At 39.0% G+C, this 23,813-nt stretch overlaps 1 protein-coding gene across 3 annotated transcripts in view; it reads left to right on the top strand.

Annotated features, from left to right (window-relative positions):
- Nucleotides 1–23,813, top strand: part of NRG3 (neuregulin 3) — a 923,883-nt gene that overhangs the window by 530,837 nt on the left and 369,233 nt on the right. The gene's annotated exons all lie outside the window — the stretch shown is intronic.

Here is a 23,813-nt window from a genome sequence, read left to right as displayed (position 1 = left end):
TGTAACCATCACTATGTGTCTTCATCAGAAGTCAAACAGCCACTTAGGGAGGGATATTGTAGTGGGGATTTACCCCTGCTGGGTGGATGGCTTCTTTGACTTTAAAGATGCCCTTCTCCTTTGCAATTCAGTGATTCTCTCATAGCTGGAAGACAGACTTATCTGGATTGACAAATAGCTGAGACAAAAAGGATGTGGGAGTTACTAGGGGAGCAGAGTCACTCACATAGGTTTGGCTCAGGATCAAGCTTTTATTCTCAATGAAGAGGAATCATTTAGAGAATTGCTTGTGGCCTGTCACTCAGAGTTTCTTCAGCCCAGGTATCCATAAGACACTGTGTGGGTTCTTCAGAAAAAAAAGGACATGAGCAAAAACTTAAAAGAACAATGTTCAGTAAAACCCTTTAAGACATTAAGGTGCAAGAAGTTCATAGAATATTATACCATAACATGGAGGTAGTCCATTTCATGGACCACAGCTCAGTTTGGATGTAGAAGAGGCAGCCCCTTGCCCAGCAGAGATGGGAATATGGCGATCAGCAGAAACAAAAGCCAACTTGAAATGGAAGAGCCAGTAGATAATAGTGATTCTCAGGGGGTAGTGGGGGGAGAACAAAGATGTACCAAGAAAGAGAAGGGCCTGACCTAATGATGATTAAGTGAAATAGTACATGAATATGTTCCTCACACAGTAGTCATGCAGCAAGAGTGTTGAATTCAACTGGAATATCATGCTCTTCTTGGGCAAATCCCATACTGCTTGAGGCAAAGAGCCAACATTATGAACTCCCTCCCATGCTGAGCGGTAACTCAGTTTGATTTTGTTTTTACAAACAGTTAAAAAGTGGCTTGGCTGATACTTTCAAAGGGGAAACTGAGACAACGAACAATTCTGGAGAAGGAATATTGCATTTTTCATGTTCATTTGCTATGACTGCCTACTAAAGCAATTACAGACAAACCTTCCTTTTTTTCCTAGAAGATAATAAAAATGGTAATTAGCAATCTGCTCCTTCATTTCTTCGCATGTTCTTGACCTTGCCTTGCTATTTAAGGCTTATCATTTTACAGATGATCTTTAGAAAGAATATGATTTGATTTCTTTGTAGTAGCATAATTTTCTTAAATATAAATGGTTTCTTCAGTGTTCTCTAAACATGAAATAGGAGAATCCAGAAGATCCCTGTTCCTTCTGTTTCCTTAGATTCCAGGAAGTTATGTGAGTTTGTAATCAAATGACATATATTTGAAATATTTATTGGACACTTACAAGTAATAAATCCATCCATGAGAGTTTAATTAAATTTGTTTTACCTTTAAGATTATGTATGGGGCAGAAACGCAGGTTTTGGCTGTCTCACGGACCTGCAAGTCAAGTCTCACTCTGTGATGTACAGGTAGAGGCTCGGCTTTCCTAGCTGGGAATTTGTGATTCCCAGGGTGCTTGTGAAGACTAAATAGAATAAAGGATAGAAAATATCTTGCAGGAAGCTCTCTGATCTCAAGAAGTATACATTATGTGTATAAGGCTGAAACAAATGGCCTTGAAAACTATGTGTAAGGACGGACCAAAATGTCAGTACAGGACCTAAGTGCTGGTATTCTCTAAGAGAAGGGCAACTTGCAGAGCAGTGGGGCATATTAGAGAAGGAGGGGGACAAGCTGGAACTTGGAAGAGAGTAGGGAGGGATGTGCTATGTTATCTCTTATCCCCCAACTCAAGACCTAAAGTCTCTACTAAGTGCTTTAGAATGGCCACCACTCTGAAGTCTTGCAGATAATAGATAATCTCCCACTGTTCTCCTAGGGCACATTTCATGGTCACTGGCCCTGGGAAGAGTTGCAAAAATCTGGGAAATCAGTGAGCCATACTAAGCATATAAACCTAAAAACCAGAAATCACCTTTACATCTCTTTCTTCCTCAACATCTTTCTTTATCAGCCTACTCTTGGCCAGTCCACCTGAACCTATTTCTTTAATTCTCATTGAATCTATGCATTTCTCTCCATGTTACCTTTCCCAGCTTGTATTTAGTGCTTACTTTTTTAAGCCTGAATTATTTCAGCATTTTTAAATTGTTGCCCTTGATCCCGTATAGTGCATTATTCATACAAACAGAAGATAACACTCTGATTTGCATCTAATCTGCCAAAATCCTTTCAGTGGGTCTTTAGAATGTGTGTCTCTTGGCAATAAGGAGGAAACAGTGGAACAAGCATGTGTCTGTTACAAATGATGACTCTGCTACCTTGGGTAGGAATAGTTGGGTCTTTGCTGGGCCTAGGCTGAACTTTTGTATCTGTGTATTTAGGTGGATCCATCCTACCTATGAATAGTTGTTAATGACCTTATGTATGTACCTCTAGGAAAATAAGAGGTTGTTCTGAACTGGGGTAACAGCAATAGGAATAGTAGGGTTGTAACAGGTTTGAAGATATAGGCAAATGGTTATTTGTTGAGGCATAAGAATGGAGTATGATTTAGACTTATAGGTAGACATTGAGTGTGTAATGTCATTAGCTAAGATAAGAAATAAAGCATTCCCAATTTATTAAGGTGAGAAATTAGTGAGTTTAATATCAACATACTGTGGTTTGGGGGTAGCTATAGGGCATCCAGAAAGAGGGGCTTGGTTCTCATCGATTGTAAAATATGTGGAGCTAACGAGAGGGGTCCAAGTTAGAGAAAGACTTGGAAGTGATCAGGATGTTGATGAAGTGCAAAGGAACAAGTTGGAATGGGTGGGACCATTCAAGCCATGGGGAGAAAGAAGCAGAGCTGGGATCAAGCCATCATCTCTTGTGTGGACTGCACATACATCTCCAGCTGTGGCCTTGCTGCTTCTCCCTTTGTTTTCTTTAACATATTCTCAACACAGCAACAAGAGTAGACCTTGTATAACTTATTAGATCACCTGACTCCCCTGCTCAGATACCTCCAGGGACTCCACATTTTACTGAAGTTAAAGGCTAATGTCCTTTCAAGGCACACCTGGGCCCTTTGTGACCTGCAATATCCCCCACCTCCCACGCCCTAGTGCTTTCTCTCCTCTCTTCTTATAATCGCCCTCTTTCACTCCATCCCAGAGCTTTGTCATCTGTTTAGCATGCCAGGGACACTCTTGCCATAGAGTCTTTGCAGAGGCTGTTTCCTCTACTTGGAGTATTATTTTCCTAGAAAGCAGCACCTCTTGCTCTATTTCCTCTTTCAGATCTTTGCTCAAATGATGACTTTTTACCAAAACTTTCTTGACCACATTTTAAGAAATATCTGTTTCCCAGCCACCAAAATGGGACTCCCTAGTTCTATTTCCTGCTTTATTTTACTCTATAGCTACTATTCCTTTTATCCTGCTCATCCAATTGTTTATTTGTGTATTGTCTATGTTTCCCCATCAAACTGTAAGCTTGATGAGGTCAGGGATTGTGTCTCTTTCCTTCACTGCTATTTTCATAGCATCCCAAAGAGCACCCTGTACATGATAGGCAATCAATAAGTGGTTGCCGAAGGACTGGATGAAGAAATGAATGAATGAAATATGAGGAGATCCACTCTCTCAAATGATAGGCAGAGGAGAGATATTCTGTTTGAGTGATATGGGGAAGCAGTATATGTCAAAAAATACCTGGGCAGGAGTTGACGTAGATTTGATTGCTTTTCTCAGTTTTATTTTTCCCATTTTATTGGTAATCTGAAAGACTTGGTTGTGAGCTTACTATGTTCTGGAATTCTGTTTCTCATGTACGAAGTTTTGGTGACTGGCAGGCAGGCTTGCATGACCCTGTTCAGGTCAGCAGTGTCCTTCATTTGCTCTGACAGTTCCAGATTTAGGAACAAATCAGTTGAGTGGCACAACTTTCCAGGTTCTCTTGGTGTTTGTGTTGTCCCTCAGCTAAATTGTAAAAGGCTTTATGGCAAGCACAAAGTACTTTCCTTCTTCTTAGACCCTCTAATAAAGACGGGTTGGCTAACGTGCATTGATTTTTATTTTATTTATTTATATATTTATTTATTTATTTATTTATTTATAAAGATTTTATTTATTAAACACATAGCAAAAGAGGGAACACAAGCAGGGGGAGTGGGAGAGGGAGAAGCAGGCTTCCTGATGAGCAGGGAGCCCGATGTGGGGCTCGATCCCAGGACTCTGGGACCGTGATCTGAGCCGAAGGCAGATGCTTAACTACTGAGCCACCCAAGTGCACCCGTGCATTGATTTTTATAATAAATATGTGTTCCTTGTGATATTTCAATGAAAACTCCCTAATAAAAAGTAATTCGATTTCTGTGTTTTGTCAAGAACACTAGAATCAAAGTTGGAAACCAGACTTTGAATCCCCAGTCAGTTACTTTGTGAGAGTGCGGACACATTTCTTTGTGCCTCAGTTTCCTCAAGTATTCAGTGTGGCAGTAATATCAGTCCTACCTTACTTCACACAAATAGTGTAACATTTAATGAGATAATTTTGAAATGACTTTGTAATGTGTAAAACTTCATGAATTGCATTTATTATATAACCGTCTGCAGAGACACTGCTTTCCTCTGGGATTTCTTTTTGGATCCTCTAAGTCTGACAATTCTTGTCTTAGTCTGTGAAATAGACATATCTTAAATATCCAAACTATCTAAAATGTAATTCTGTTCCGGGATTTGTATTCTTTTGTCTTCCAATTTGATTTGCCTGATATGTTGTGAAGAATATGTGACTAAATAATTATAAGGGTATATCTGGAGTTATTAAAAGGTGCTACTTATCTCAGTGGAGATAACTATTTCATTTTGAAACTTACCCATTTCTCCTAGAAGAAAGCCTAGGAATGAATCCGGGTACATCTGTATTCTGTACCTCCTGATTGATTTTGAAAATGATATTACTAGTGATATCTGAGTGAGACAGAAGAGAAGGCATGATTTAAATGTGTAAACTGTGTAAACGGTTCCTCCTAAAAAGAGGGTTGTGAACTTTTAACAGAGGATGAGGAGAGATGCATTGCAGGGTCACGATCAATATGGATAATGAAGGAGTAAGTCCTGCAGACTCACAGGAGCTCAGTCTTGAGCTTGGAGCACTTAGGAAAATCTAGTCAGTAGACTCTTTGGAGAGAAGGGAGTTTGTAGTGTAAAGGAGTATGCTTTTGAGGGAGGGTTGATAAATCCACTGATCTTAAGAAGACCTATGAATATTTTAATAAAGAAGCGTACAGATGTGACCAAGCTCTCCAAGCACTATGATCATCTGTATTTTCTCACAAAACCATCAAGTACCCCTCTTTCCGTGGAAGTGCTATAAAATTTCTAGTAAGTTTTGCCTCTGACTTTCTAGATATATTCCTTTTCTTCTTAGAATGAACCAAAGTGTGTTCATACATCACATGACAGCAAAGCCATTATAAGAACACTGCTGATCTCTCAATGTATGATACCATAGTAGGTCACGACGTTTCCGGGTCTGGGTCTTTGCCTTGGAGGTCCAGCATATGTCCATGTGACTGCACTCAAATTCTAGGGAACTAGCTCCACAATCTTTAAATGCATAAAAGGCAAATGAATGACTAAGATGCCAGTGCTGATCTTTGGTTGAGAAATGAAACTGCCAAGGAGAGAAGGCATTTATGGCAGCTGATCTACATACTTTACCTCTGCAGAAAACCTGGGTTGGACATCCAAAAATAATCAAGGCCTTCTTTGGGCAACTTGGACTCAGAGCCAAACGAGTAAGGAGGAGAAGCCAATTCTAGGGAGCTAAGGTATCTGATGCCTCCACCTGTGCTGTTGGAGATACATTCATTTGACAAGATATTCATATCAGGACATTAGTTTCCCTTAGCCATGGACTGAGTTGGGGATTGACTGCTCATTCAATCTATATGTATTGAGTGTCATGCACTAGAATAAGCGTGGGGACTTTGGTAAGCAAAACATCACAGCAGTAGCTTGCATGAGGATCTCAGTCTACTCAGAAAGGCAATTCCCAGGCAAATGATTTTAATAGTGTTGAGTGTATGGCAGAAGACTATGGGATACTCTAGGATTGGCCATGAAGGGTATCTGACCCTGGTTTGAGAGCTCAGGAAAGATATTGTACCAAACCCAGTACTAAAAACTTGAGATCTCAGTTTCCAGGCCTTATGCAACCTCACTCTGAGTGCTCACTTCAGATACAGCAGTACTGCTTATTTGCATGTGGCCAGGCTGGTGTGTTGTCAGACACTTCTTGTTTTTGAACTAATGTGGTGGGACATAGTTTAGAGGAGCTAGATAGCATGGCCAACAGCTGTGTGTACTGTAATCTCTGAACCTCCTCTACTAAATGGTGACAGTGTCATCTCTACTTCCCAGTTTGCTGTTAAGTATGGACTGAAATATTGTTTCTAGTACACAGGGCTGCCCCTTATTAATGTTAGTTCTGATGTCCTGAGCCCTTTTCTGTGACACTATTATAAGCTTTTGTGGTGGATTTCCTGGGTTCACTTTTCCTGGAAGGCTAATTTCCACCCCTCTGTGCCCTCCATGAATGACCAGTCAGATGACTTCTAATGAGTCTCTTATTGTTCTGCTTTGGGTTCTCAGCCTGAATGTTCTTGTGCAGAGACATCCCATAGCCTTCCAGATAGAGCAATGGATGCATTGTGATGTATCATGCTGATAACAGCCCATCTGTCAGTGGCACTTTCCCCCCAGCATGACATTTTTTCCTGGGTTTATGGATGAGTTCCCCATGCTGTGGTGTAGCCAAAGTTGTCCCATTAATGAGAGGGACAGCACTTTGGATGACAAGGCATGATAGTGCAGTTCTGTCAGGATTCTTAATGTATGAAAGATAAAAAAGGTGACCCTGAGGGCAAATTGATAATTGTGGCAAGCTTAGTGCTTCCCACTAATGTACAGAGATAGGTTAATTTCTATTTCCCCACAGGTGTTTGTCTGATAGACTGATGATGTTAAGCAGAATAACAAAATCTGCATTTAAATGAATGTATTATAACGTGGGAAAGTGGAGCTAGAATACAAAGTAAGCACCATCATGTTTGGGGAGATAACAAAGTACAGTATCTCAGAGTCCTCTGGGAAAACTCTTGCCTGTGATTTATGGTCTTCTTGGTGAGTGGCTCTTAGAGACTCTCCTGGAGCCTGGCTAAGGAGTAAAGGATAATTCTACCCCACCATACATCACATTTCTTCTTTTTTTTTTTTTTCTTTGTACCTGTAGCAGAGACACACGTTCCCACTAGATTAATGTTTCTAATAAATTAGGGAGAATGCTAAGTAAAAATGGGCACCAAAATGGAAAATTCAGTGAGGCACAGACTTTGTAGGCCAAGAGGTAAATTGCTCTTATTAGTTAGTTTTTTTTTTAAAGACCATCTTGAAGATGATGACCTAGCTATTTTTACTTCAAATATTGCACAGATAATTTTGGAATCTAAAGTGGACCCCGTTAATTAAAGACTTGCTATCTTCTTTCCTGAGACTTAAGTAGAAACAGTGGTGAAATTCAAAATATTTTGGTATGAAACTGCCTGCAACTAATCAAACAGGATGCCAGCCATAACTCAGTGGCAGAATCCTAGCAGTCCCCTGGAATGCCAGGCATTACATCTTTAGTTGTTGGGGAGGTCTGAGGACTCAAGGAACAGGCCAGATGACCCGCGTGGTGGTCGTATGGCATCTAGAGAGCCTGTGGCTCTTTACCAACTGGTTGGGAAGTATTTCAATATTTCAACAACTGGTATTACTGTAATGTGCATATCACCTGAACATCAGCCCTGAATAGAAAACCCATTGAGCTTTATTTTCCTCTCAAATTGGAAAACAGGAAGTTTCAGGCAAGCGATCCTATTAGATGGCTTAACAGAAACCATGCCAAGATCTGGTGTGGGCTCTGCCACTGACTAGATGTTAACTTTGTGCAAATCCATTAATCTCCCTGGTCCTCTATTTCCTTAGCAATGGCATTAGGATATTACTACCTAACTGGTAAGACTGGTGGAAGGATAAGATCACAATGTGATGTCTGAAGCATGGTGCAGCGCTCGTACATAACATGACAGCTATGAGGGTCACTGCCTGATTTTGTTGTCTCTAGGATTCTTTCCCCCCTCTCACTTTGAGGCATCCCTGGGGGCACTGAATGCTCTACATTCTGTGACTAAGGTGTGGGTAGGAAACCCAAGCTGGGACAAACCCACACTCCTTTCAATTTTATTCTGTTTTATTCTTAAAAATGCCACAAGGATATTTAGTGGTTGAAGTTTATGTATCCGGATGGGAGTATCATTGAGAGGCTGTGTGAGAAATTTTACAACCAACATCCCAGCGCTGCCTCGATTTCTCTTTTCAGAGACAAGAGAGTCCAACTTTTTCTTTCATTCTTTCCAGGCAGTTCTTTCCACTAAGTTCCGTTTTTGCCAGAGCAGATTTTTTTGCCTGCAGTCACAGAACCTTAACTGACAAAATAGTTGATTGCTGTTTTTGCAAGGAAGTGACCCCTTGGTTTTCAGAGAAATACAAATGCCGCTGCATGGGTTTTTTCTCCTCTCTGATTAGAATTTATTCTCTTTCTTTGCCTCCCTCTTGCCCTCCCTCTCTCCCTGCCTCCTTCCCTTCCTTCTCTTGGGTCTTGTCTTTCTATTTTGAATCATGATATCAATCAATTCTGTGTCTTCTAAACACATCAACTCTGGCGTACTCCCCCCCCCCCACACACACACATACACACAGTTTCATGGAATTTACATGTTTCTGGGACAGATTTGAGGAAGTGATCTGTAATGATTTTGTATCATGTTACTCTGTAAACCAGGAAATGTATCCAGAATAAACAAGTTATTCACATAAATGAACTCTTAGGTAAAGCTCACATTTTACGTGATAATTTACCTGACTGAATAACATCTGCTCCCAGTAAAGTGATTTTCTTGATTCAAGCTGTGATCGTGTCCCAGGGCTCTCACCCAGCATCTCAGGTGGTGCCGTCTCTTTACCAATTTTACTGCCTTTGTGGGATTATCAGTAAAGTTACACACAGCAGTACAGGTAAGATATGCCGTTAGGACTGCTGTTCGTGTCAAAATATAATCGTGAGGTGGAAATTGTGTTCAGAACAATGCTGTCCCAAGCCTATTAAGGAGGAAAGAGAATAAAAGGGAACAATGTGCTGTCATAAAACCTTGTATAATGATTTCAAGCCACGCTGGGCCCTGACAGCTGATGGGGGACCAGGGATTAAGTTGGCCTCACCCTTCCCAGACTTGTACAGCTAATTCAGTAATAGGGAGATGGGGTTAATAGGACAAAGTGCCAGGCCTGAGGGAGTTGGTACAATCTGGGCATGGGTTGATTTAAAGTAGTAGAATAAAAGGAGGAAAGGGTTGTGGGGAAAGAAGGATATGGCCGGACTTGGCCTTGAGCAGCAGGTTTTGGAAATCAAAACCTCATTCTGAGAAGGAGGAAAGGAGTGTCAGGTCCCTAGTCAAACAAGATGGGTGCAGGTGCAGCCTCCAATTCGCAGGTTTTGGAAATCAAAACCTCATTCTGAGAAGGAGGAAAAGAGTGTCAGGTCCCTAGTCAAACAAGATGGGTGCAGGTGCAGCCTCCAATTCTGGAGGGAACACGTGTGGGGTGCCCATGCCTCATAGGCTAGAAGAACGCTACACTGAAGCCCAGGTTACAAAATCCCAGCTGGCATGGGTCTGTGGATGCTGCATCTTACGCTGCTAAACCATCAGATACATTGCTAACCCAGAGAATGGGGGCGTCACTGGCTTTTCTAGCTAGGATCTTTCCCTGGGAAGTTCTGTGCCTCCAGATACCACTGGGTGAGGCCAGTGTATATGGTGGCCTCAGGCGCAATATTTGGGATTAGGCTTCTGGCATGTTCCTTATGTGTTCTTCTCTGTGCAGAAAGTAACCCTCTGATGAAAGGAAGAAAGACACAGAGCAGTGGTGGTTTTTCTGAAAGTATTTCTCTGCCGCTCTGCTGATGGGAAAAAATAAATAAATAGAAGGCCTGATAAGGGCAACTCAGAGAGTGATAAAGGAGTTTACAAGAGAAAACATTGTCAAATTGTAGTACTTTGCCTATCCAGTAGCATTCCTCTAATGGAATAGCTCCTCAGTGAGGTTATTTTGCAAACCAATTAAACAGAAGACTTTGTAATTAAATGTTCTAAGGTTTAAATTGGGTTCCTGTGGGGTTTCATGTGCATTTAGTAGTTTGAGTATTTTCCCACAAGAAATCAATATTTCCCTAAAACCTGTGGGAATGTACTGTTCATTCAGACAGGCGATTAAAATGTTAACATGGTACAAACTGCCAACCCAGGATGGGATGCATTATTTTCATACATAGCATGAAGATCAAAATCTCAGACTGGCTGTTAGGGATGGGGACTTAAAGTAGATCAGATATGACAGATTTATAACTCTCCCCTGGTCAACTTAATTTTAACTTGTTGACACCAAAGCTATCAGGGATCTTAAAAGTGAAGGCTAGTAAGGGAATATAATGATGGACACTAAAACAACAGCACCCCAGAACAGTTGTGGTAAAATTAAAACTGAAAATACGCGTTAGCCGCGAAACACTGACTATCCAAATAGACTTGATGACCACAAAGAGCCAACTGGTATCCAAGATAATTAAAAACTACTGGGCTGGAAGGTTCGCACAGACCTGCGTGTAGTGCTCTGGACCACTCCCTCCTCCAATTTTCTACTCATTGAAATTCAAACCATAGAGTTCATTGTTCAGATTGAACACTTTCATCTAGGTCAAGTGCTGAACCAGTTAGGATGCTGGAACAGCAAGCAGAAGCCGGAGCTATTCCAGGCAAACCAGGACAATGGTCACCCTAAGGTTGACACATTCCAGGGTGCTCTCTTGATGACCGTTCCTTCTTGGTCTTCTTCCCCATGAGTCTCCCCTTGGGCCACCTTTCAAATGAGGAGTTTTTCATGTGTTCCATTACTCTTTGTTTTCTGAAGTGACCCAGTTTTCCTGGTGATCTCATCGACTCACAAGTTAACTCTACCTTGTTTCTGAGGACATCTAAAGGCACATTTCTATTTAAAGACACATCTCTGTTTTCTCCTCCCTCTTAAGTTCCAGGCCCATAGGTTTTCTAGTTCCCCTCACAGTGTTTCCCATAAGTAGCTCTGGCACAATATTCCTAACCCCAAACTTACTATTCTTACTCCCCAAAGTCCTCCAGCTCCTCGTCTCCCTCCTAACAAGTTCCCCTCTATCACTCTTCCACTTACCATCACCTTCTAACGTTTCCCTCTCCTTACTACACCTCCACTGTGCAATAAATGACAAGAAAATCAGACCTTTTCAACTGTGAAGAGTGATGGCTTCTTAGACTATTTTGAAATAATTATGATGGGAAAAACATCTAGGTCCATATTTTCTGTTGTGAGTTACATTACAAGAAGGTCCCCCTTCAGCAATCCCAGCTGGCCGTAATTTCAACCTAGAAGAGGAGCCTTATAAAAACATTTTATGAGGGTGAGACATGGGCCCAAGCCAATCAGAATGGATGCCACAACAAATTATAGTAGAGGCTAGCCATGAACAATCCGAGAGCTTTTATGGTGCGTAACAGCTAATTATCATCCTTGCTGTTGGTAAGGCCTAAGGCCCCGCAGAGGTACTAGGGGAGAGGAAAGATGCCAAGATGCTACCCTGGTGACCAGGCTAACGGGGCCTTCAACCTCTGCCACTGAGTTACATTTTAAAATGCACGTTGGATTATTTAATTCCTTGCTGAATAATTATTGCAAGTATTAATGGGGCCAACAGAACAAACATCCTCAGCTTGAACTAGAGAACCAGAGGACCTTGCTGCTCCCTCGGGTCATATCCTTGCACACTCCCTAATCTCTGTCCTGGCCAGTTCTTTGCTGTGTTTTTGCTTTCCTCCTACAGGTCCCATTTCTCCATGCCTCCTGACCCTTGTTTTCTTGCAGACATGGTTTATTCTCCCTGCAGTAGCCTTCCTACCCTGCTCACCAAGCACTTGGATCCAGCCGCCCCTCATTTGTGTGGTGAATTCCAACTCAGTGTTCAAGGCTCAGCGCATATATACCATTTTCAGTTAAATCTTCCATTACTCCATCCCCCCCCCTTTCTATTTCAGCAAGGTCAATCCCTTACTCCCATCATTCTCTGTGCATACCTCTCAGAGCACTCATCAAATGGCATTCCAGTTATATCGGTGTCTCCCTCCATCACCGGACTGAGCATCCAGAGCAGACTAGTTTCATCATTGTCTCCATTGCATAGCTAGTTAGCTGGTATTTGTTCTATAAATTCCAGATTCTCACAAGGGTGATGCTGAGAGCCCAGTGCCTGTGGACTGACAGTGAGGGAGGGGCCCTATTGGTGCAATGTGGACAATCTCTGCTCACACACAGCCAGAAGACTATTCACACCACTCCTTCTCCCAATAGTGGTTTCAGTCCGGGTTTTGGCTGGTAACATATGATATTCTCAAATAGGGCTTTTGCGAAAGCTTTCTAAGGGGAATTATTTACCCACATATGGGTATAGTTTAAAAAGGCAACAAGAGGGGTGCTTGAGTGACTCAGTTGGTAAAGCATCTGACTCTTAATTTCGGCTGAGGTCACGAAGGGTGGTGGGATGAGCCCTGTGTCAGGCTGTGCGCTCAGCAGGGGGTCCTCTTGAGCTTCTCCCCCTCCCTCTGCCCCTACCCCTGTGCTCAGTCTCTCTCTCTCTCAAAAAAAAAAAAAATGCAACAAGAGATAAAATCACTATAGTGAAAGGGGTAAGAGGCAGAAAGGGTGATATCCTCTAGGGTCTCCTTGAGAGTGGGCGTCAGAAGAGAGGGTGTAAGATGAAATTGTCCCAGGCTGTCCTGTCTCTCTCTTATCTTCCTATCTTCTCATCCTCCTATCTTTCTGTGATGCCTGCCATTTACCAGATGCAATCAAAAGCCTGAGTGCAGGGAAACCCATGAATGGATCCCATGAAGGTCAGCTTCCTGGGCACAGAATAGAGCAGAGAAGAACAGAGAAAACATATAAAGAGAAAGTGGGGAAAAACTAGCACAGAGGCTGAGTCCCCAGTTGATCCAGGATGTTTTGATAAGGCTTCAACTCCTAAGGGCCAGGGCTTTCCCCTACTCTATGAGACAGTTTTGTTCCTTAGTCATCCCAGCACTGGCTCTTTGTGGAGGGTGTGTTCAGCTGTGAGAGCAAAGATCGGAGGCTCCTTGAAGGAAGGGGGCTAGTTCACCTGACACCTAGAACTGGGCTGGGACACACAGAAAAGAAATTTTTATTCCATGAGTGATAGAAATCTCTTGACTCTCATTTACTCCGAAGACTTTTTTATTCTAACATTCTCTGCTGCCACTGGGTATTTGGCTCTCTTGTGCCCAGAGGAAGATTTACCTAAATTCTGAATACAAAGTAAAGCATTTTCTGAAATCTAATCATTTGGAAACATAGAGTGGTCAAACCTACATTCTGTTATAAAGAAATAAAATAAGCAAATCAACAAGAATAGCAACAACAAATCCCAGAGAGTAAAACTAATGCTTTGTATCCCTAACTTGTGCACAATTTTCCGCGGTGGCTCATATGTATCCCAACTTATTACCTAAAATCAATGACCTATTTTCTTACTCTTGCCTACATATTCTTTGTATGAAAGGTGTAACTTCTTACAGGAATGCTATCAAAAGCAACCTCTCTACTTAACACTGCTTATCCCCGCTGGGCCCTCTCTGGGAAATGAAGATCCAATTGAAGTAGGTATGCGGCTGGTGAACTAGTCCAACAGAGATGTGATGAGGAGGGGTAGAGCCCAAATAGCCCAGAATGTGGCTATTTTATTTCTCTTCCAAAGTTCAGGAAATAGCAGTCAATAAGAAACAGGAAAGAGCCAGGGGATTTGTTAATAAACACCAGAGTAGTAGAAAGAAAGGGCAGAACAAGTCCTTCCCATGACTTTGGCTGTCCTTGTTCTGCCCCATAGTAAATAAACAAAGGGGGAAAGGACTGTGGCGAATAAACCCTATCAGGATTCTATCAAACACCTAAAGTGTTCTCATGTCTAACTCAACCCCCAGTTTAAGAGGGGGAAAAAAAAGATTAACTTTTCATACTTGAGCTACTACTAGGAGTTCTAGCAGCCACATTCAAACCGCAGAAGGAAGTGACTTCAGGAACTATATTCTTGTTATTTTCTCGTTTTTTTTTAAGTTTTTATTTTAATTCTCGTTAGTTAACATACAGAGTTATATTTATTTTCTTGTTTTTAATAGAGATATAACTGATACATAACTTTGTATAAGTTTAAGGTGTACAATACATTGAGTTGATACATTTGTATATTGCAGTATGATTATCACCATAGCTTTAATTCACATCTCTGTCACATCAGATAATTGTCTATTTCTTTTTGGGGGGAGAACATTTAAGATCTAATCTCTTAGCAACTCTGAAGTATATAATTCTGTATTGTTGACTATAATTACAATGTGGTGCATTAGATCTCCAGAACTTACTCATCTTCTAGTTGCAGGTTTGTGCCTTTTAATATCTCCCCAATTCTTTCATTTTTAAGATCAGAAAAAGCCCATCTCTTAGATTAGTGTGCCTACATTCTCCAGTGAATTATTTCAGATAATTTGCTCATAACATTTCTAAGAAATAAAAATTTAAAAAGCAAGGTGTAGATATGGGTATATATATATATACTAGCCTGAAGTTAACTATTGTTTTTTACTTTCTTTTTTATATTTGAGCTTATAATGAGATCTGTGAAACATTCAAGTGAATATATACCATATATGTATAGTTTCAAGGAGAATACCAAAGTTGGCAAATATCCAAGGTCCACTTTAAAAGGACCCTCCTGGGGTGCCTGGGTGGCTGAGTCCATTAAGTGTCTGCCTTCGGCTCTGGTCATGATCCCAGGGTCCTGGGATCGAACCCTGCATCAGGCTCCCTGCTCAGCGGGAAGCCTGCTTCTCCCTCTCACTCTGCCCACCGCTCTACCTGCTTGTGCTCTCTCTCTCTCAAATAAATAAATAAAAACAACAAAAAAATAAAAGCAAAAGGACCCTCCCAATCCATTGCAGTTCTTGTTTGCCCCTCCTTCATAGCGTCCCTCTCTTACCGACTCCAGCCTGAATTTTTGATAGAATTTTTTTGTTGCTTATCTGTTTAGCTTTCTCGTATATGTATGTATAAGAAATAAGTATGTGATTTTGACTTGCTGACTTTTGTATTAGTGGAATTGGAGTGTATTCCTTTGACACCTTGTCTTTTGTAGTCAATATTATTTATTTTGAAATTCACTCATATCAATGCCAACATTTGCATTTCTTTATTGTCACTGTTTTATAGTGTTCCAGTGTATGAATTATTGTAGCCATAATTTATTGATATATACTAGGGTATATTTGTCTTGTTTCCATTTTTATTATTTTTTCCTTTTTTGCTAAGGCAAATGAGAATACTAGAATAGAATCACTGGATCATAGGGAATGCTTATCTGCCTTTCTTAGATAATGCCAAATTGTTTTCTGAAGTAATTGTACAGATTTATGCTCTAGCTAACAAGGTATCAGCCCCTTTCCCCCTCCCCATAGTTTCACATTGCCAACATGTGACAACAAATGGTATTGTCAGTGTTTTGATTTCTGTTCATCTGGTAGAGATTTGGTGGTATCTGGATGTGGTTTTACTTTGTATTTCCCTGAAAATTGTATGAGGTGGTAAGGATTAAGTTTCCAGCTATATCCAATTTCAAAGGGAAAAATAGACAACTAACTAAAATAAAAACAAAGTAACAACCAAATAGCAACAACACACAAAACATGAACACTTAAAGAACATTATCTAAATGATCGTTTTTGAGGCAGCGAATTATTTCGTTTTCATTTTAATCTGTGTTCTATCATCGTGTTTAAGGAGATTAGCACATTATAAACACAGAAATCTTAGAAACACTGACCCAGCAGTATGAAAAGGATGATTTTGGAGGAGGTAGGGAGCGCTCTCCTATCCTGCCACTATTTTCCTTTAATTACTATAGACTTGGGAGAGACGCTGAGAATTAAGGAGATTTTCCAAGTGCAATAAGGTTACAAATCTGCTGGCGTTACTCACTGGGTGTGCAATGACCTGCTAAGCCTTTACTTTGTATATAAATGATCCGATCTTTCTCTTGGTTCTCCTCCTACCAAATTCTTGAATTGCACACAACATCAACAACAAAAATCTGAAAACTCCTTAGACCGATCTAGTAGCCTCCACTTCTGTGTCACTACCACCATGTCATATGGAAACTGGCTGGATGCAAGGCTTCTTCCTTCTAGAAGTTCTCTTTCTTCTAGAGCTTCTTATTAAGGGACAAGTGTGCTCCTGGTCTGGAATTATTGATTTTTTCTACTCTGGTTGAATTTTCTTATATTCTCTCACACTTTGTGGTTTGGGTTCCTGAAAGCCTCAGGTGTGAGGCTGATAGTTAACACTCTGCACCAGCATGTCCTACCAGGTGTTCAAACATTGGAAAACTCCCGTGCTGGTTGGTCAACAGCCACTTGTTTGAGAAGCTGTTTGGCTGTCACAACAGGAGGCCTCCAGCATCCTTTTCTAGCACTGTGGGCTTGTGTCTGTTTTGAATAATTTTGATGTCAGTTGTTAAATGTTTTGAATATTGTGTGTGTGTGTATGTTGTTGGAGGTAGAATAAGGAAAAGAAGGAAGGCAATGAGCTTTGTTCACCACCATCTCACTCTCCCTAGTTTCTTTTATCCCCACAAAATTCAGAGCAGAACAACTTTAATATTTATTTATTTTTATTTTATTTATTTTTTTACTTTCCTTCCCATCTATCCAGGACTCAACACCATTTCCTAAGGCTAGAATAAGCAGATTTCTGGCATTTTCATCCTTACTTTTCCCCAATGCCAGTCTCATGACCAGGTTTTCAAGGTTGGTGGAATGATTGGGAAGAAGCCCAGCCTACCATTGTGCTAAGTATAATGAATGAAACTGGAGTTATTTCAAAAATATATCTATTATCCACACATGGAAAGAACACATAATGACCTTATTTGTAGATTAGAATGGATGAAAATGTAAAACTGCAATAGAGGTTGCAAAAAACAAACAAACAAATAAAACACAAAAAAACCCACATACCAAAATAACCTACATTAACAATGCCTCTGGTATCATTCATGGTCTTCAATGAAAGATTTTCTTTAACCAATAATTCACCTTTTCTTTATCAATCAAATTTATTTACCTGTACACCAAGATGATTCTTTACTTCTTTACTTTTTGGCTCAGATATTAGAAGGCCATGTCCAAATTTCATTTTCTTTCTTTCTTTTCTTTTTTTTTGGGGGGGGGATTTTTTTCAAACAGTCATGAGTAAAAGTTATTCTCAAATGCTTCTTGCAAGGTTGACAAGAGGCTAGTGTTATCTCAAAGAAAAATATATGTGACAAACACCATCCACCTAGTGCTAAAAATCAGAAGTTCTTTGTCACTGAAACCCAGTCTTACAGACAAGCAAAGCTGTAAATGAGAATAAAAGTTGTCAATAAAGCGTATATGAAGCAACACTCTTTCTTAGTCATTTTTTTTTGTGAATTTTAAAATTCTTTGAAAATCTCATGATATCTACAACACTCCCTATGCAAATGAATTTCATACTAATTAATCTGGGAGAAAAGCCTTTGGTTTTATCCCAGAATCATCACACTCTTTCTATCTGACAGATTCTTCCACATTGGAGTGATTTTGTCCGGTTATTCTTCTTAGGTCTCCGTGGAAATTTTTTCCTTTTATAGATACCATCTGGCCTAATGAGATTCTAACAGCTTCTACACACACTCCGTCTTTCTTTGCATTTGAATTTTTTCATTGGAGTCATTGTTGGGAGTGAAATGTAAAAATACGGAGGAAAAATTGTGTGTGTTAAATAAGCTTGGCACATTTACTCTGTCATTTAAAGAAAGTAATCATGATTATTCATTTGATTTACTGAATGTAAGTGTTCAGTTTGAATGGTGTCCAAAGGATGATGCCTTCCTTAAGTATCCAGTGATCCCTCAACTAAAATTGCTGCCATAGTCACTGCTGGATTTAGTCTAGGAATATATAATCTTGTGGTAGCACAAGTGTGTGTGTATCCATAATGTTAACAAGAAATGTTATTAAGCAAGATTTGATTGTGAGTTCTCAAACATAACTAATCTTCAGTCCTTATCAAAACACATGTGAGTGGAGAAGTATGGAGAGGGTAAGAATAAATCCAGTCTTAAACTGAAACAGAGTGTCTAGAAAAACAAATTTGTTAGCAATTATTCTAGGACTCACATTGTTAGCTCCTTCCTCATTGACTGAATGTATACATTTGGCTCATAACAAATCATCTCTTTTAATGCAAAATTTTATATAAGATCCATACTGGGCAATGAAATGAAAACAGTAACATTAAGCAGACACTTAAGTCTTGACAACTTCTTTCTCACTTACTGGGGACTCTGTACCATTGGATAGAACTGTGTACATATGGGCAAACACTTTGGGCAGAGGTTCAGAGTGTGGCTCTGGGATAAGAAAGACCTAGATTATGTTCCACCTATTCAGTTTATCTGTGACCTAGGACACATTTCTTAAATTCCATTAACCTATACAATGAGTGGACTAGAAGTAAGAGAATGTACTGCAAAATATACCTGGGACACAGAAAACAATAAACATTAGCCAATATCGGTTTTAATCATATCTTTTGATTTTGTAGTTCTTTCAAATCTAAATTGTTTACATGTGAGAAAGGAAATGAGCCACGGAGTGATTTAGACAGTAACATCCTTTGCTTAATCATTCATTTGACAAATGCTATTTTTCTACCACGTGTCAGGGGCTGGTGGTCTTAGGACTGTGTCAGTGAACAGACCAGATAAAATCCCCACCATTATGGAGCTTTCGATTTAGTGATGAATAAGTAAATCACAACCTGGCAAAATAGCATTTTCATTTGAAAGAAATATCCCCCCCACACACATACACACACAACACACATGTTAGTCATTTCCGAATGTTTGGGAGGAGAAACACTATAAGTTACTTTGTCCTGGAAAGGGAAACCATACAAAGAACCACAGAAATACATAGTGTGATAACAGATGACTATAAACAATTATATACTAACAAATCAGATAACTTAGAAAAAAAAAACAGTAATTCCTAAAAATGCACAAGTTACCACAATTGAATCACGAATCTTGAATTCAAGAAATAGGAGATCTTCTTAGACCAATAACAAGAATGAAAGTTGAATTAGGAATCAAAAATCTCCCAGCATAGAAAAGCCCAAGACCACATCGTTTTATTGGTGAATTCTACCAAACATTTAAAAAAAATAATTAATGACAATCTTTACCAAAATCTTACAAAGAATGGAAAGAGGGAACACATTCAAAATCATTCCATAAGGCCAGTACTACCCTGATACCAAAAAGCAGGATAAAGACAATACAAGAACAAAAAAGTCTAGTTTGTTAGATACAAGTATTGCTACTCTTTCTTTTGACATCCATTTGCATGATAAATGTTTCTCCATCCCCTCACTTCTAATCTGCAGGTGTCTTTAGGTCTAAAATGAGTCTCTGTAGGCAGCATATAGTTGGGTCCTCTTTTTTTGCTTTGTTTTGTTTTGTTTTAGTTCTTGGTTTGTTTTTTTAATCCAGTCACACCCTATGTCTTTTGATTGGAGTGTTTAGTACATTTCCATTGAAAGTAATTATTGATAGATATGTATTTATTGCCGTTTTATTCCTTGTTTTCTCATTGTTTGTGGAGATTTTCTTTGATCCTTTCTTGTCTTTGTCACTTTAGGTTTGCTCCTTTACACTCAAAGAGTCCCCTTCAATATTTCTTGCAGGGGTGGTTTAATGGTCATGAACTCCTTTAGTTTTTGTTTGTTTGGGAAGGTCTTTATCTCTCCTATTCTGAATGATAGCCTTGCTGGGTAGAGTATTCTTGGTTGCAGATTTTTCCCATTCAGCACTTTGAATATATCATGCCACTCCCTTCCATTTCTCATTTTGGTTTTTGAGTCTTCTCTCCGATTTTTCTTAGTTTATGTAGTTAAAGCATTGTCAATTTTTTTTTTTTTGGGGGGGGGACTGGTCATTACTTTCAGTGTTATGTTATTGTTTATTCTGGTTTCTATTTTATTTATTTCTGATTTTTCCTTGTTATTTCCTTCCTCTACTAAATTTCAGCTGTTTCTTCTTTTTCTAGTTCTTTGTGATATAATGTTAAGTTGTTTATTTGAACTTTTTTTAATACAAGCATTTATAGCATAAATTTCACTCTAACATCTACTTTTGCTGCATCACATAGGTTTTAGAATATTTTGTTTTTCTTTTGTTTTGAGACATATTTTGATTTGCCATTTGATTTCTTTTTGGCACATTGCTTGTGCAGTAGTGTATTGTTTAATATTTACATACTAAATATTTAATATTTACATTGTAGATTTCCCAAGTTTGTTTTATTGTTGATCTTCAGTTTTGTACTATTGTGGTTGGAAAATATATTTAGTATGATTTCAGTCTTCTTAAATTTGTAATATTTGTTTTGTGTCTATTTATGTGATTTAGCCAGGGGATTCTTCTGTGTGTACTTGAAGAAAATGTGTATTCAATTTTTCTTGGATGGAATGTTTTTTATATATCTTTTAGAATCATGTACTCTGAAGTATGCTTCAAGAAAAAAATGTTTTTGTTAAAAAAGGTATAACTCTAACTGAGGGTACTTGTTTAAAATAAAGGATATAGGGAAGAGGTAGTTAGGGGGATGGGTGAAATAGGTGAAGTGTATTGAGGGGACACTTATCATGAGGAGCATTGAGTAATGATGTATAGAATTGTGAAATCACTATATCATACACCTGAAACTAAGATAACACTGTATATTAACTATACTGGAATAAAAATTAAAAACTTAATAAAAACATACATGTCAATTCAAAATAAAATAAAAGTTACTTTGTCCTTCTAAAAAATAATTTGTTTAGATTTGCACATGGAAGTAAAGTTTTCCTTATTAGGCTTGTATCTTTATTATGATATATGAGGAAATATCTACAGCTCAGATTAACACTGGTAGAGACTTTATCTTCAAGGGCAACTGGTGACAGGCCATTAAGGTCTACAGAGAGAGGTAGATGGAAGGTTGGTCTGAATGGGCAATTTCCCATTTGTTGGATTGATCCTTGATTTTATCAGCAAGCTCACGTTAAAAAAATCCCATTGTGCGGTATAATAGATGACACCTGATACTAAAACTCCACATACCAGCTGAACAGTTCGGAAATTAATGCCTCCCATAACACCGAGAGATTTGATAATGAAGCCAGCTCAATAGAGGTCAAGGGGAAATGATATTATGTGTGCTCCCCTATGAATCAGTGTAATCCTATTGCTTTTCCCCAGATGTTCACTCTTGGCATCTGCAGCTACAATGTGATCTCAGTGACTTTCATAGGAATCCTATTGAACAATTCTGTACTAACTTGAGACACTGTAAAGCTATTTATGGGTGTAATGGGCATAGTTCATACATCAGGTTCCTCTGCCTCTTGAAATCTGATGAAATAGCCTCGTGTTCCCCATCCCAAGCTCCTTAATTATACAAGGCACCCCCAAGGGTTCTGAGAGTTCTCAGGAGGATTTATAGTATCAGGGTCACTTTTGGTTTCAAACTTTGTCTTCCTCTAAATTTGAGTTGCCTTTCCACATTTTTAATGTTTGTTCTCTTCTTCATTGCATTAACTCAGATGCAAAAGTTCATCCCTTACTCAGTTTTTCCACCCCTCCTCCAAATCTCAAAAGCCACTTGAATGCAGTAGGTTGTACTAAAGGTTTAGCAATGTGTGGGTTATGGGGTGAAAGTGAGAGCAGGAATTCACATGGTAACAATGCAAACACCATGACAATTATTTCAGACATTCCTGTTTTTAAATTCCTTTGCCCATTCTTCCACTAAGAATATTTCACAGCAACTGCATTTTATGTCCTCAGTGCTCAACCTTGTACTGTCTTTCTTCAAGGCCCTCTTTTATATGTTCAAACCCATCAGTATCCTCTGAAGAGCAAGTCTTGCTTAATACATCCCCCTACTGAAAGGGAGTATGTGTCTTTAAATAATCTTGTTCTGTTTTGACATTGTAAAAACCGTGTGCATGCTGGAGCCTAAGGTACATGGAGAGAAAGCTAAGAGTTGATGGAGGTAGGAAGGAACCAAACCGGTGAAGCATTAGAATGTTATCTGATGGGCAGTGTATAGTCAATGAAGAATTTTAAAGGAAGTGAAGCCATAGCTAAAATGATGATTTTGAAAAATCACTATTAGTTTTATTGAGCTATAATTTACATACCATGAAATTCACCTATTTATGATTCAATAGATTTTAGTATAAGCATGGAGTTGTGCATCTAGCACCATAATCAATTTTAGAACATTTTCATTACCCCATAAAGAAACCTCACACCCCTTGGCTGTCTCCTGTCAATCCCCACTATCACCCACAGATCTAGGAAAACACTAATCTCTTTTTGTCCTCTAATATTTGCATATTTTGGACATTTCACATAAATGGAATCGCACAATATGTGCAGTTTTGTGCCTTACCATAATATTTTCAAGGTTCATTTGTATTATAGCATATGTCAGTACTTCATTTCTTTTATTGTGGAATAACAGTGCACTATGTACTACATTTTATCAGCTCATCACTTGGTAGACATTTGAGTTATTTTTAATTTTTGGCATAATGAATAATGTTCTCTGAACATTTGTGTACAAGGTTTTGGGTGGACATATGTTTTCATTTCTCTTGGGTATATACCTAGACATGTAATTGCTGGATTATGCCATAAATACATTTAACAGTGTTAGGGACTGCCAGATCACTTTCCAAAATGGCTGCACTGTTGGTCATTCCCATCAGCAGTATATGAGGGTTCCCACTCCTCTAGTCCTTTCCGGTACTTGTCATTAACCTTCTTTGGGATCGTAGTTTTGATTTGTTTTTTCCTAATAACTAATGATGGGGAGTATCTTTTCATATGCTTATTGGCTTTTTAAAAAATGGGTTATTTATCTCTTTTATTACTGAGTTATATAAACACATGTACATACATAACATGCAAGTCCCTTACCAAATAAATGATTTGCAACAAGCTTCTCCCAGCCTGTAAGTGGCACACTATACTTTTACTGGAAGAAGTAGAGAATCTTTAAGTATGTGGAAAGACGGGAAAACCCACCATGGATGAAAGAAACAGCATGTAAGCTAATAAATTCTGGACAGAAAATACTTTATAGGGGCAGAAGGAATTTTGATTGGATAGAACTGCACTAAGATCTGCTTTTGAATAAGTGCAATGAGGATGAGGTTTAAAAAAAATCTAAAGTTCAACCTGAAAAAATTTTGCTGTGCCAGACAGGTTTAGAAAAGCTGTATTAAAAAGAGTTTTACCTGTATTGTCTCAGTCTTTAATATACTAGTATTTTTTATGCCCCCCAAGATTATAATGACTGTGGAGCTCTTGTATTTGTATTTTTGACAAGAAAAATGATGAAAGGAACTATTTATAAGGTCGTTAATGTGAATATATCTACTATTAGAAGAAATACATGGTAGGTGCTAAATAACATCAATCTGATCATTTTTTTTTTCTTACTTAAGACTTAATTTTAAGCCCCTCAAAATAATTCATCGTGATATGGGAATATACATCTGCACACT

Source organism: Leptonychotes weddellii, chromosome 6 (assembly GCF_054177405.1).
Source record: "Leptonychotes weddellii isolate Sample4059 chromosome 6, ASM5417740v2, whole genome shotgun sequence".
In the NCBI taxonomy this organism is placed as follows: domain Eukaryota; kingdom Metazoa; phylum Chordata; class Mammalia; order Carnivora; family Phocidae; genus Leptonychotes; species Leptonychotes weddellii.
This window is presented reverse-complemented; position numbering and strand designations above follow the sequence as displayed.